Source organism: Octopus bimaculoides, chromosome 7, assembly GCF_046866305.1.
Source record: "Octopus bimaculoides isolate indiv1 chromosome 7, ASM4686630v1, whole genome shotgun sequence".
Taxonomy (NCBI): domain Eukaryota; kingdom Metazoa; phylum Mollusca; class Cephalopoda; order Octopoda; family Octopodidae; genus Octopus; species Octopus bimaculoides.
In genome coordinates this window covers 6865923-6882238 of record NC_142934.1, presented here as the reverse complement: position 1 = coordinate 6882238, position 16316 = coordinate 6865923, and the positions used below count along the sequence as shown (strand labels likewise).

The 16316-nt window shown below is 32.0% G+C and overlaps 1 protein-coding gene across 9 annotated transcripts in view; it reads right to left on the bottom strand.

The window, feature by feature from the left end:
* LOC106869300 (uncharacterized) overlaps nt 1-16316 on the bottom strand; it is a 309763-nt gene that overhangs the window by 170377 nt on the left and 123070 nt on the right. For all 9 annotated transcript variants that reach the window (XR_016242508.1, XR_016242509.1, XM_089354696.1 and 6 more), the window contains exon 2: nt 7752-7995. The gene's annotated coding sequence lies outside the window, so the exon portion shown is untranslated. The remainder of the gene's footprint in view (nt 1-7751; nt 7996-16316) is intronic.

Below are 16316 nucleotides of genomic sequence, written 5' to 3'. Positions count from 1 at the left end.
ACACACACACACACACACACACACACACACACACACAACCGTGTATGTATGTTCGTGTGTGATATTACCAATTGGATGCTGAATTAATATAGTAATTATACTAAGAATGAAAGATTGTATTTACCACGAATTCTGAAAGTCTCAAAGCTCACGGAGCTGATGGAACCGTGAAGCTGTCAAGTGGTATCCAAAGAATGGAAAGAGACTGGTCGGAAAACTTCCAAGACGATGGTAAGATGACATTATCAAACAATACGGTTTGGGTCTATATGGAAGCGAAATATTGACAGGCGAGGTTTATAGGATCTGGCATTAGTGTCCTCACAGCCTAACTCCCAACAGCCAGAACAAACACATCCGGGCATTTTGTAAAATGTTCTAACAATTGCGCAAGTCTATTCTGCTGGACTGGTACTTTATTTTATTGTGTTAAGAAGGGCAAAACGCAAAGTTAACCTCTATGGGATATCACCATAGATCCTAAATTTGCCATACCAACTATCGTATTGCCAATTCTCCGACGATTCAAGAGATTATAATTTATCTTAATGGAAATGTTAATATTGTACAAATGTAAATTTCTCGAAACCAGGGCGCGGGAAATGAAAAGAGAATCAATTCATGTGATAATAGGTACCTTACGAATGATGAGAAAAAGTTGCTAACACATGTATGACCAAAATCCAAAAGACTGACATATATACAGAAAATAGTACTAGTAGCACTACTAGAATTTGCTTGCGTGTTACGTAATTCCAATATGAAGAAAGCACCTCCTCCTACTAAACAAAGTACATATTGCACGAAATTGAAGTACACATTACGGCTCTGATTTGCGCAAATCATGCAATGAAACAAGTAAAGCATGCATAGAAATAAAATTAGTGAAGAAAACTTCTTTAAATATAATGATTTTATTCATTTTTCAATCTTCCCATATTCAAATTCATATTCTTCAGACGTCACAATAACAAATTCTATTGGTTTTTATATTTTGCTCTCACTTCCCTAGGAAAAATTATTTACACACGCTCGCGCATAAGCACATGCGTTTGTAAGATCGTATTTTCATTTGAACACGTACCAGTGTATCAGAGTTTCTTTATATAAACGAATATTTTCGTTGTTATGTATGCTTATAATTTAAATTCTGCCTTCGTTCAAACAAATAAGTTTATTATTGCATTTTGCCTTATTTTATTTTATTCCCTTTTTAAAAATGAAATACACTGAACGAAACACAGACCTAACGCTATTCCATCAATGGTAGTTGGCATCCGCTACATAGGAGCATGATGTTCAAGGACCAACATTTCTTTTTATTCGTTTCTTATAAAATTTTATAATATTTCATATTTGTAATTGGTGTTTTGAAAGTCATCGGTATTTTGTGGAAGTCGTTGAATCTACCATCAATATTATTTTACTTGTTATTAATCTTTATTTTGTTTATGGTAAAATCGCTATCATGCGTTTGATTTTGAAAGTATTTTCTACAAGATTTACTATAGTGATGATTTCTTGTTTCTTTATTTTTCTTTTCTTTGAAGGGGAGGCAGTTCGTGCTGCAACTGACGAAGCTTTCATTAATTTATCACCAACAACAGCATTATTAAATTCATCTTCTATTGTAAAGGTATTTTTTTCATTCATGATAATATTGTTAATGTTTTCATACTTCGTTTCGCCTTTTCTTTATTACAGTTAATATTACTTGTGTTGCATGCTAAAGATTATATTTCGAGTGAAATTATTGTTACTTTAACTCTTAGTGTACACAAAATATATTGCTAGATTGAACATTGCAGATCAATGAAATGTATGCAAGTATTTGTACAACACATTTGTGTTTATATTTACACAAGAACATGCATATCTGTGTATGCATTATCGCATGCTCACAAACATAAATTCACACGTTTGCACACGTGTGCATGCACACACGGGTTTATGATTTACTTTCGAAGCTTTTCGGTTGGAGATGGGGAAAAATAACATATGCCCATAATACAATATCAAGAAAAATAAACTTAACAAAAGGACAATAATTGGGAATTCAGATATCAATAATATGTTATTGATGAAAATTATTCTAGTTAGTATTGAAACGAGGCAGAAAGCCTTCTTAAACTAGAACTGATTATCAAAGGAAATTGTTGAGTCAAAGGAATTGACCAATTCAAATGTAAAGAAAATGCTTGTGTCCAAGTTACAAAAAATTATTAGATTTGGCAAAATATTCAAAAACCTGGTTAGGTTCATGTGCTAGAAGAGATGAAAGCGAATGTTTTGTGTAGAGGCGAAATACAATCATAATTATAGTAAAACTTGTTTAAATGAGATTGAACAACAAAAGATGAAAAAATGAAAGTGACAGAAACGGCAGGTAAAGCAGCGATGTCTAAGAATGAGAAAGATTTATAATATAAATAATTATTTATACATATACAGGAACAACAACAACCAAACGTTACTATTTGCCTGCAAATATTAGTAGAAAGCAAATAGTTAAACAGAATTAAGATAAAGAATAGTCGTTATATATTCGCACACTTGCCTCTGGGAAATTCTACGAAATAAATGACAATGCACTTGATATCATCAATGATTTCGACTGTGTCTAGCATGAGAATCTTCTAGTTCGCCGATGGGCTTCATTCGTTTCTTCTATCTTGTATTTGAAATTTCCTGTTTGAATGCTATATTTCAAAGTGTGTTGACAAGTTTGTCTCTAAATTATGAGGAGATAAGAAATTCATTTGTCTTTCATACTCCTCCTTCTCCATATTAACGAGTTGTTTATCGTCACTCTTACAACTCTTTCTTTCAATATAAATTGTGCTATCTCTCATTTCGTTGTAACCTTCCGGACAAATGTGCCATCAAAATGGAACCTTACGACAGACCTGAACTACTCCCAAGAACAAAGACCTTGAGAGCGTCCTTGATTGAGGACGTGAGGATTTTGTCTTTTTCAACGGTATAAAGCTACAATTAATAATCTTTTCAAGGAAACAGCGTTTCTTCTCTCTCTCTCTCTCTCTCTCTCTCTCTCTCTCTCTCTCTCTCTCTCTCTCTGCATTAATTTCATTGCCAGCACCCATATCAACATCCATATCACATTCCCCTCCGCACACAGATATTATTGTCAGTATCCATATCAGCAGTAGCTCTCCTTTGATGTTTACAGCTTTACTTACAGTTTACGATGCTACTCTACTGTCCCCACGAGCTCAGCTTTGAGACACTGGGCTATTTAACCCTTACGCATGGAACCTGGTTCATGTGACATCAGGGCGTGTCAACACATCAGTAGTCGTGTGTGACATATGACTACAGGCCAGCTCTTCTCCGATTAATGAATGCCTTGGTCCCGGAACCATCTGATATTTAACCAATAAATGTGGCTCCTGGTATGGACTACTACTACTACTACTACTACTACCGGACAAAGAGGAATTATGAGTAAAGGTGATGAAGAGGTGACTCCATACACTACAAACGCTCGAAGGAGCCTTGCCACTGAATGCAGTTTAATGTCATACTCACACCAAAGTCAGGTTATCTTAATGATTGACAAAGGCAAAGCCTCAGCAACGCTCCACTGCATCTGAAGCGCAAACCGTTACGCATTTCATACTGTTTATTTTTCTTTCTTCCTTTCTATTTCTCTGTAACTTTCTCTCTCTTTCACTCTTTCTCTCTCTCTCTCTCTCTCTCTCTGATTTCTTTATTGTTAATATAATGACTTATTTTACTAGCTAATTAAATATCACTTCTACTTAGACCCTCCTGACACATTATCAATAATGTAGTAGTAAGGCCCTACTAATTTTGGCACAAAGCCAGAAATTCCGGAGGATGAAAAGTAAAGTGGACCACGGAGGAATTTAGGAACGGATGAAATGATGCGTTGAACATTTTTCCCGGCGTACTAACGATTCTTCCAGCTCGCCGTCCTATTTGAAACCAATATTAATTATAGACCAACCATTTAAAAATTTGGTTGCATTAAATAGTATTTTCTTGCCACATTTATGTGTAACAATTTGATAACACTATCACCGATTTTATAACATCTTCTGCTATATGTCGTACTTAAATGCAAGATTTCCATTTATTTTATCAAAATTCAATGTCCAACCATCAATACCTACTAATTTAATGTCTACAGTCTCTAATTTAGCAAAAAAAGCGTATTTCTTGTTTTAATATATTATAATCATGAATAAAGAGTATTATCAAACCTTTCAAATAGACAACAGCCACTTATTGATTATGTCTGGTTCAAGTTAAAATCGTACAGAATACAAATAAAAGTTAGCATTAGATTGTTTTGTTTATATATATATGTATATATATATATATATATATATATATATATATATATATATATATATATATATATATATATATATATATATATATATATATATATATATATACATATATATGTATATATATATATATGTATATATGTATAAATATATATATATATATATATATATATATATATATATATATATATATATATATATATATATATATATATATATATATGTATATATGTATATATATATATATATATATATATATATATATATATATATATATATATATATATATATATATACATGTATACATATGTATACACCCACATGCATAAGTTGAGGCAGTGAAGATTCTATCATGGCAGACCCCTCTATGAAACTTATAACGCCCATTGTTACGTCCTTCACGTTTTGGTTGCTGCACATAGATGCTTTAGCATCAGCAGGATGCAATAGATACCAATGTGCATGTTCTATGCTGATATTCTCTACCTGACTAATAAACTGTCACTCGGTCGGTTATGTCGACGATTCTCCCAGTTGGTCTGATCAACGGAACAGTTTAACGTACAGGTAGATGAACACTACCCAGTCGTGCGTACCCTTAATGTAGTTCTCAGGGCGATTCAGTGTGAATATTTTGAATAGGTACTATTCAATTATAGCAGCTGAGGGGGCTGGAGCAACGAGAAACGATGTGTCTTGCTCAAGGACACAACGCACCACCAAGAATCGAGCTCATGATATTACGTTTGTGAACAGAATACTCTAACCACTTAGCCATGCGCCTTTAAATCTCACTAACATAACAGGAACACAAGAAAAGTTTTGAAATTCTACGCTAAGATCCACGCAGTGGCTGGATAAACCGTGAGGACAGCACTTCCCTATGCACTCTCAATATCATTTTCAAGTGAAACTTGAAGGAAAGCCTTATCAAAAGGAATGTATCTGTCCTCATGCCTTTCAGCCTTGTCCACCAAGCAATCTCTTTCGCCCACACCCACCTAATAATAATAATAATAATAATTCTTTCAAATGTTGGTATAAGGCTAGCAATTTAAGGAGCGGCGAATCGTCGCTTATGTTGACTCAGTACTAGACTGGTACTTCATTTTATAGACTCCGAATGGATGAAAGACATGCATTTACTAAATTTTATTGTTGTTATATTCCCCATAAACCGAACAATGACATATTAAATCAGAAAATAAAAAAGTGATAAACCCAAAAGATAAAAATATAATGACATTCAATAAGATATATATTTTTCTTATCTCTTATAACCTGTTAAAAATACTTTATTAGTGTCTCACTAGAAGTAAAAAGACATTTTTCCCATAGACATTCTTCTATAATGTTCACCTACGTGAAAATAAAGCGTATACAAATTAAGGTAATAAATAAGTTTTCGTTGTCAGGAAATCAGAACAAATTCTCTCTTAACTACATTGGTAGTGGTTGAAAACTATCTTTCACGCCGAAATACTAATGTAAATTGTATTAGTTGTTATATAAATGTATCTAACAATATAGGTGAGACACAGAAGTTTCTTCCATACAATTATTCAATGTTGCATTGTCTAATTATATAATAAAACAAAATAAGAATCCATTGAAATTTCTAAAAATGTCTGTTTTAATACAAGCTATAAATATTTTATAAGTATCAATTTTCTTCGAATACTGTAAAAGAAAAATATTGAATACAGACATAAACGTTCAGATACACACATCTACATATATATATATATATATATATATATATATATATATATATATATATATATATACACATATATATGTGTGGGGGGGTATGTGTGGGGGGGTATGTGTGGGGGGGGGGGGGTATGTGTGGGGGGGGGGTATGTGTGTGTGCGTGTGTGTGTTTGTGTGTCTGTGTGTATATATATAAATACACACATATATATATATACATACATACACACACATAACTCAATCCCCCACAGATGTATTATGTATGTAATGATAGCCAGCCTGACCGGAAAGGTTGCAACAGAGTGGGCTTCCCAGAGAATAGACATCTCACAGAGTTTGACTTTCATTAAGCCACCAAGAGCCAGTTAGTTGTATTAAGCTGTGTTCTTTGATACAAGTCTATGACTTAGCGCACAGCTAAGTCTTGCTTGTCACAAGATTGAAAGTAATACTAGACAAGTTATACTATTTGTTATATTGTTTCAATACACTTATTAAAAACCATTTGATCGTGGTATGAATTAAATCATATTTTTCTTTGCAAATACATACACAGTAAAAGAGAAAGAGTAAAAGAGAGACACACACACACATGTATATATATATATATATATATATATATATATATATATATATATATATATATATATATATATATATATATATATGCATGCGTACAAATCTGTAGTGCGTTTGTGGTGTGAGTATGGTTATATATGTACATCGATGAATATGAGTTTGGCTGTGAAGGTGTGCATGATAACATGAATATTTGAGGATTGAACGTGAACGTATCTTTGCATTGGATACATGAGTCTGAGAAATAACGGTATAGAGTTACACTGAACATGTAGAGATGTACAGAGTAGAAAGGCGTACAACAGAGGAGTCATTGCGAGTCTAGATACTTCCCGGAAGTTCAGTGAATTCATCATTCAAGAGACGTCCAGAATGTTCGATGTATAGGAAATTTCGGAGTCAGAATTTTGAATGGTAAATGAGATTTGTAGTTGTGAAAGGGACTCAATCGGTTTTATGGAAAGAGTGACGGTTGTATATTGTGGGTAGAATAGTGTTGAAGAAGAAAGGACAGATGTTGCACCGATCCGAGTCAAAAGAGAATATATATATATATATATATATGTGTGTATTATACTGTTATGCAATATTATTTGATATATGTGCAATATTATTTGATATACGTGCAATATTTAATATATATGTGTTTATATAAAACATATGTGTGTGAGTGTGCGCGCGTGTGTGCATTTGCTTATGAATTTGTGCATCATTGTGTCATTAATAATTGCAAAATTATCTTTAGAAGAAAATAATGTTAATGTATGTTAATAGGCAAAACAATGTGATTTCAATAACAACAAAAAAGCCGTCTTCATTTCTGCAACAAAGCATATTACGTAAATGTAATGGACAACTGTCTCAAGTGGATGAGGTAGATATTCGTCAAATTGCTTACAATATTATTTTCTTGTTTTATAGTTCAATGTATATAAATTGTACATTTAATGAATGGTCTGAATGTTACAAACACAAAGTTGCATATAGAAAGACTATAAGCATAATATTTGCGCACAATTCCTTGTTTATGTATATATTGATGTTCAAAATGAATTTGTAGAAAAAGACGCAGATAAAATGTAAATTCAACTAAACAAAGATATAAAAATATCGATAACTAACCTGCTTCCATATAAGGATAAGCGCTGAAAATCCCGTAATATCCACTGAGGGAAGACATCAAAGCCGCTAACAGTAAAGTATCCTTATACAGAAATTTTGTCAAATATATCTGGTTTGTTTTGATCGACTTTAATCTAGCTTGGTTCGTTTGATGTTGGTATTGCTTTACTTTGCACTGATATTGAACTTCTTTGTGGTGATTTGTGTTTCGTTTTCTTTTCACTTGATATTCCTTTGTTGTTACCTGATAATAAGAGAAGGAAAAGAATTCCAATTTATAGTAGAACAATAGAGAGAATACATTTAACTCCTATGCAGATATATAGCATTGTTAACAATTTTTGTCCAGCAGTTGTGTGTATATATGTATGTATATATCCTGTATATATATATATATATATATATATATATATATGGGTACAGGACGTCACAAAACGTAAACAACATGAAATACGTACGCAACTTTAGTTTCGTATTTCATGTTGTTTACGCTTTGTGACGTCTTCTACCCATATATGCATATCTATATACATATGCGTGTGTGTGTGTGTGAACATATATTTATGCATATATGCATATATATATATATATATTTATATAATAATTTGGTTGAACGCCACGCATCCATTTCCAAGTATATATATATATACATATATATATATATATATATATATATATATATATATATATATATATATATATATAACATGCATTGGCGCACATGAGTGCATATGAGTGCATGTATATATGTATGCATGTATGTATGTTAATAGATGCTGAACACTATTAAACGACATGAGAACTATCACTCAAAAAATTATTTGCTACCCAACTGTGGAATTTGTCTTAAATTATCCAAAGATTCAGAATTCCATTTTCAATAAAGACAATCTTTCAAATCAATTAATCTTAACTTTTCGCCAAGAAAACTAATTCTTGTAATAACTTGTTTAGTATGTAGCGAGAATTTTATAGAACAAACGGATTCAGAAAATAAATAATGCTGCCTGAAGCATAAATTTTATTTCCCAGCTACAAACAGTTATCTCTCAGTGAACATATAGAAGCATATACAGACATGTATTGAGAATTATCAACTGAATCTAAAATGACACAATTATTTGCAATATCGCAAACCATTCGGTAATTGGACAATCTTAAGAAATGCCAAATAATTATCTGGGATGATCTCTGAATGGCATCCAGAGATCTTTTGAGGACCTGTGTAGCATGTTGCAGAGCCTGTACCACTTTTAACACTCACTAGTAACTGTGCCAAAAGAAGTGTTTGGTTGAAAAGTAACAGATGGCAGCTGTTGCAAGCACTTCTAGGAAATAGACATAACTACAAATCAATACACACCCGTTCACTACTGTGCATAAATTTAGAATCTCAATACATATCGACACACATATTTCATTTCTGAATAAAGGATCTCCAATGACGCTGATGCATAATTCAGATCTGCTGTGTTGAGAAATAGCACAAGACTAATGGTTAAACAGTTTATACCACATGTCATTGACTCTATTATTTGTACAGAGTACACCAAATGATAGAATGTCATTATAGCCAAAATTTCGCTTATACTTCAGTCTCAAGAATATCTGAGTTTTACCTTATCAATCAAAAGATCCACCCACCCACCAAAGTTAATTTTGAGAGTTACTCCTAAATTTTGAAAAATACTACTTTGCTACTGGCCAGTTATATGTAATATGTTGAAGGGCTGAAAGTGTCAATAATTTCATTATATATATGCTCATATTGGTAAAACGCAAAACATATATCCTGACAATATTCAGAATACATTCTATGACAATATATTCCATGACATAATATTCCATGACAATCTTCAGAACTGCCTAGAATGTGATGGGTGCAAATCTTATGTCATATAAATTTAGGTTGATCTCAGTCATTGATACTATTTATTTATTACTGCATTATCCAGCTTCCTTGATTTATAAACATAACTATATTTTCATGGGTGGTTTTCACCGGAGACACCAATTTGTCCTCATTTCTCAGTGTTCGAAGTATTATGGAAGTTCAAGGATAGGATACAATATCATGTATTACGCAAAATATATCTTTTTCAAATGAAATTAAATTATTTAATTCTGTGTTCACTGAGAGATAACTGTTTTTATTTTAATATGCTTGAATTAGATATGTAAGTCAATCTATAATTAATATAAAAATATGTTAGTAATCTTTATGGCTTATCTGTGACAGTGCTTCAGATACACGACTAATATATATGCATTGGAAATCATTTCCGATTCTACTTGCAAATGCAAAATTGTTTTAAAGACGAATTCAGTGATGTTCTATTAACCGAATTTTCTTTCATTAATAAAAATTGCAGTCTATTTATAGCTAATTTTGAAGCTGGGTAATGCTGGATATTCTACTTGTGTTGCATCTAATAATAAAAGAAATGTATGTCAAATTCAAAGTGAGGAATTTAGCTTAGTGTTATGGAAATTGTTATATTTGCTATCCTAAGAAATGAAAGCAATGCACTTGTGTATTCTGAACATACTTCTAGGGAGAAAGCACAATGATAATCACACTAAACCGGTGAACTATTCTTAGAACACTTGCGTATGCTAACATCTATTTGGAATACCTTTTTACAGTTGCTTGAAAATGATAAAATATTTGTAAGCTGATTTATATAGAACAATATTTAAATAGTATATGAATACGAGGTAGTGGGTTCAGAACGAAAGAAATTCAATCAATAGTGATTAATTGCCCATTATTTCACAAGTGTAGAAAATAAGTTGTTCTCAAATATATAATCATTTCTCATTCATTTCGTCTATTAATCAATATTTGTTTATATGTTTTCAGCTATCTCTCTCTCCCTCTCTCTCTCCACACACACACATATATGTATGTATATATATATATATGTGTATATATAGATGTGTGTGTGTATGTGTGTGTGTATATGTGTATATGTGTGTGTATATATATATATATATATATATATATATATATATATATATATATGCAGACACACACACACAAATACACACATATATATATATATGAATTGACGTTATAAGAATATATAAGCTTTCGAAAGGACGGAGAATAATCTTTAATCTTTATTTTTTTCGAATTGTTTCTTGATATACATATAAAACAACCATTTATAGTTATATATATACTTCGGGAACCAATTCCAAAAGAATACATATGTAAAGTTATATATAAAAACAGATGAATATTAAATGGAAGGATCACTTAATAACTTTTCGTAGAGTTTCATATTTACTGATATTTACATCGGAAAGTCTGATAGTGAGTAACAAGTAAGCCCGCACAGAGACTTTGAAGTCACTGTCAATCATTTTCTTTTAAACATTTACACACCAAAACAGACAAATACACACACACACACACACACACACACACACACACACACACATATATATATATATATATATATATATATATATATGTATATATAGTTTTAGGGAAAAGAACCAAGGTTCATGAACTCATCGATGAAATTCCACTGTCACATATTCAATTTAATTTTAACTTTTAATAAATTGAATTTAATTGAGTTTTTACCTGTAAATTTGAATTTTTATCCCTAATATTTTACATATATATATATATATATATATATATATATATATATATATATATATATATATATTCTTAAGTTCTCTAGCAATTAGAATTTGAAGTCTAAGAGTACGTATATTCTAAAGTTGTTTTTGAATATGGGTTCTGTTCAATCATTACTGTTGATTTTTTATGTACAAGAATTTCTACACACTATAATACATATCTGGAAGTCTTTATTATTATTATTATTATTATTATTATTATTATTATTATTATTATTATTATTATTATTATTATTATTATTATTATTATTATTATTATTATTATTATTATTATTATTATTATTATTATTATTATTATTATTATTATTATTATTATTATTATTATACACTTCTAATATACCGATGTTATAATGATGCAAAGGTAAACGTTGTTTTATAAGACAGGAAAGTGCTCTACTTCAGAAATTATATTACATGGCGATTACTGATTTGTAGATTTATGTACGAACAAATTACGTATGCAATCTTGTTCTATTCTGTTTTATATGTATTTAACGGAATTGATCTGTATGAATTTTTGAATTACATGGACATCTCATTAGATTATTCTCTAACGTTTTCGTTTTTGCTTTACATTGTTGCGGTCAATACTTTTGCTGTTCATTTTGAACATCTGTAAATTGACTGCCGGAAAAAAAACTTTGGTGGGCGAGGAGAGAATCCCAGGAAAATGGCGTCTTAAGAAGGAAGAGTTAGGCGAATTTGTTGGTGCGGGGTTTATGGAGTCAAATACAGTATTGATGATGATAGCTTGCGTGATGTATGAGTAGGATGGACTTTGGTCGAAATATTAGACTTTTCCGTTTTCTTCAAGGCAAAACAATTAACTTATGTTAAAGTGTATGAAATTATGTTGCGTTCTTAAAAAAGTATAGTAAACAATAAAAAAGTAGAAATATGTATTTTTATTTTGGTTTGTTATGTTGGCATGAAATTTCGAAATTTATAGTGAGTGACTTATCTACTAATATGAAATGATACTTTCAATTATCTTCATAGAGATTTACTGTTAGAATTATGCCTTATATTTTTGTATATTACGAATCATGTTATATCATTAATAATGGTACATTTTAAATGGATGACAGTAATGATGAGGATATTGCATGACAACAATCACAATGTTTGCTCTGACTACAGAAGACGAGATTGTGAAAATTTCAGAAAATGAATTAGCAGAAAACTATAATTTATATGTGTGTGGGTGGGTCTGTGTGGTTGTGTGCATGTGTGTATGTGAGTGTGTGAGTGTGTGAGTGTGTGTGCGCGCGCATTTGTAAGTGGGTGGTGTGTGTGTATGTGTGTACGTGTACGTACATGTACACGCACTCTTAATTTCCAGTAATTGATAACAGGAATGCATTTCTAGTAGGATCTTAATACGACCTGAGCTGAATAAAAACACGAACATTCTCGTTTTCTTACATCAGATAGTCATAGATATGTGAAATTTCGTCTAGTTTCAATAGATTATTTAAAAAAAGTATTTTTACATTTGCTAAATCTTTATCCACCGCTCGTCATTTAACGTGAAGTCTGCTTATCCGTATTTTATCCTCTCCTCATCTTTTCGAAAAGTCACTGTCTTTCTACCTCCTTCTCTTTCTATTTCTATTGAATTTATTTGTATTTTCCAAATAATTATATTAAAGAGACAGTTTTCTGTGTGGAAACTAATAAAATCGTGAAAAAATGTCATGGTTTCATTGCTAAAAAATTAATTTAGTATAATCTCTGGAGAAATACAAAGACATAATTAGTGCGAATTATTTAAAGGTGTTTCCAAATCAATAAAAAAACATAAAATTATATTTACAAATTACGTAAAACAATGATATTTTCCCTGGTTGGGTGAATAATTATTAATTCTATAAAAATTTACACACATATTATTTAAATTGACTTCCTGGGGTATATGTGTTTATATACGCCCACTAATAAGCACAATTACCAAATGAATAACGTAAAAGTAATTACATAGAACTGATTAAAAAATGAGATATATACGAAAACAAGCTGGTTGATAATTTAAAACAATGTTACAAAGCCACATTGAATTAAGTAATGTAGCAGTATCTATTATGAATATAAATGAAGTAACAGCATAGTGAGATTTTTGTATGTGTGCATGCATTTGTGTGTGTGTGTGTGGTGAAGCAGTCTGACGACAACCGGAATCCTAAGCGGTTCACACACACACACACACGTACATACACACGTGGACTCACACATACACACACACACACGTACATACACACGTGGACTCACACATACACACACACATTCTAGCTCCTTCTTTCGCTGGCTTTCTGTCTTTCTGTCTATCTGTCTCACTCTTTCATCCCTTTTAATTTTAATGTAGACGTGATTGTTGTTCATGTGTGTGAGCGTGTATGTATATATATATATATATTGATAAATAGATTGAAAATGGATACGTAAGGAGAGAGAAAAATCATAAAAGAGACACAGAAAGAATATTATGAGTTTTCTTTGAGTTTAATTTAAGTTCTTGAGAGTGTTCAAGCCGGTCTCAAAACATAACTGTTTGTCTGTCTGTCTCTGCGTATGTCTGAATATATGTATGTAGATGTATTACATATATTTATATATATACAAGTGTATGTGTATGTGTGTGTGGACAAGCATACATACATATGTGTATATATGTGTATGTGCTGTGGGGGGAGGAGGTCAAGTGCGTAAGAGATTGTAAGAGATATGGGTAATGAGATTTCAGTTCTTTCATCTGCTAAATGATGTATTTAGTCTTTCAAGTAAAACGTGAGGTGGGTGTGGCTCAATAATTTTCACAACTCACAGCCAGTTCACAATTTATTTGCATGGACACGTGTATTTCTAGCGTTTTTCGCAAACGGAATCACCTCACGCAGTACGTGACAAGTGTGAACTACTTACATTCGTCCGACAGGTTTCCATACAGATCTTCTCTACCCTTCCCTGTGGTAACAGAGACCTGCCAAAGACGCCACGCACGGGAACCGACCCCACTAACTCTCTATATATATACATGCAAATTTATATGTATATATATATATATGTATATATACGTATATAAATGCATATGATATATATAGATAGGTAGACAGATAGATAGATATATGTATGTATATATGTATATATATATATATATATATATATATATATATATATATATATATATATTATGAATATATATATACGTATGTATGTGTGTGTATACATGTTTATATACATGTGTACATACACATATAGACATAAATATATGCACATATAAATATACAGATATGTATGTATAAACACGTGCATATATACATTTACATAAACATATAGAAGAAGAAGAAGAAGAAGAAGAAGAAGAAGAAGAAGAAGAAGAAGAAGAAGAAGAAGAAGAAGAAGAAGAAGAAGAAGAAGAAGAAGAAGAAGAAGAAGAAGAAGAAGAAGAAGAAGAAGAAGAAGAAGAAGAAGACGAACAAGAAGAAGAAGAAGAACTTGAGCCGGAACAAATTTACAAATACGTCGGAATAAATGAGAGCTCTGGCATTCATCATGCAAGAATGAAAGAGAAGATCAGGAAGGAATGGTACAGGAGAGTTCGAACAGTCCCAAGATCTGAGCTAATTGCACGTAACAAAGTGTTAGCCTTAAATTTCTTACCACATCCAGCTGTTATTTATAGTTTTAATATGTTGAACAAGAATATCAATGAAGTAAGGAAGATTGACAGGAAAATCCGTATTGCAATAGGATGCTCCACTGAAAGGCTAACGCAGATCGTCTTTACTTTCCCAGAGCTCAAGGAAATTGAGGGTTGATCCACTTTCAAATCTCTTACCAAACGACCACCATAGGACTGACCAAATATTTTGAACCACGAGAGATGTAAGAAAGTTCGTTCTGTCTTGAAGGAGAGCAAAAATTTTGCTTGTGAGCTCATGCATAATACCCAAGTTGAACAACATGTTGGATGTGAGGCAAATGTTTTTGCAACGATGTGAAATCAAAAGCAAAGCAAAAAACGTTTGAACAATTGTCTGATAGATGGGAACTGAAACATCTGCATGGCAAATAGATGGTCGGTAGCAAACATGCTAATCCAGACCAGAAGCACACCCATCAGGGGCCACGGAGCTCAGAGCCAATGGCAGAAAACAAAGGCTTTATCTTAGCTGCTCAAGATAAGAGTTTATTGACCCCGACCTACCAAGCCAATGTGATGAATAATGGAATAGACTCAAAGTGCCGATACCTCAATGATGAGATTGAAACAGTGGACCACCTTAACCAATTGAGCATGTATCTTAGTGGCTGTTTATATGTCTATCTCTGATCCTGAATAGAAGTAGTAGAGGAGCATCATAGCCATGTGTTGAGAGGGATTTGGTTGGGTTTGAATAACTCACCTTTGCAAACGTGGAAACGTGGAACCGTGTTTCGTTCCATATCTTTAAACAACCCTTATTCAGGGACCTTTGGAGCGGGATGAGCTGCTGAACGTAAAAGAAATTCTAACTGGGCCCATCTACAAGGTCATGCGATGTTTATCTTGATATGAGATCACCATGTCGCGCACATATGTTTGTGATGCATGTGCCTGGTGTACCCTTATCAGACGGGTAGTCATGATGGGTATATTGGGCTACGTATATTTGTACTCCGAGTCACTATATATATGTCTAAATTAAGTTATGTACACACATGTACTAATTTGTTGCAACCTCTGTTTCGTGCAAATATTTAACAAGTCAATTCTAAAGTGTTCAATTAAAGATTTCCTCGTTTGCTATGTGTATTTGGTATGCGACAGAAATGGAACAGATTTGAAAACTAATTTTCTGATATTGTTTCAGAACGATATATGGTTCCAATTATTTCTCGCTTCAATCAGTATTGAAACACTGTAGTGGC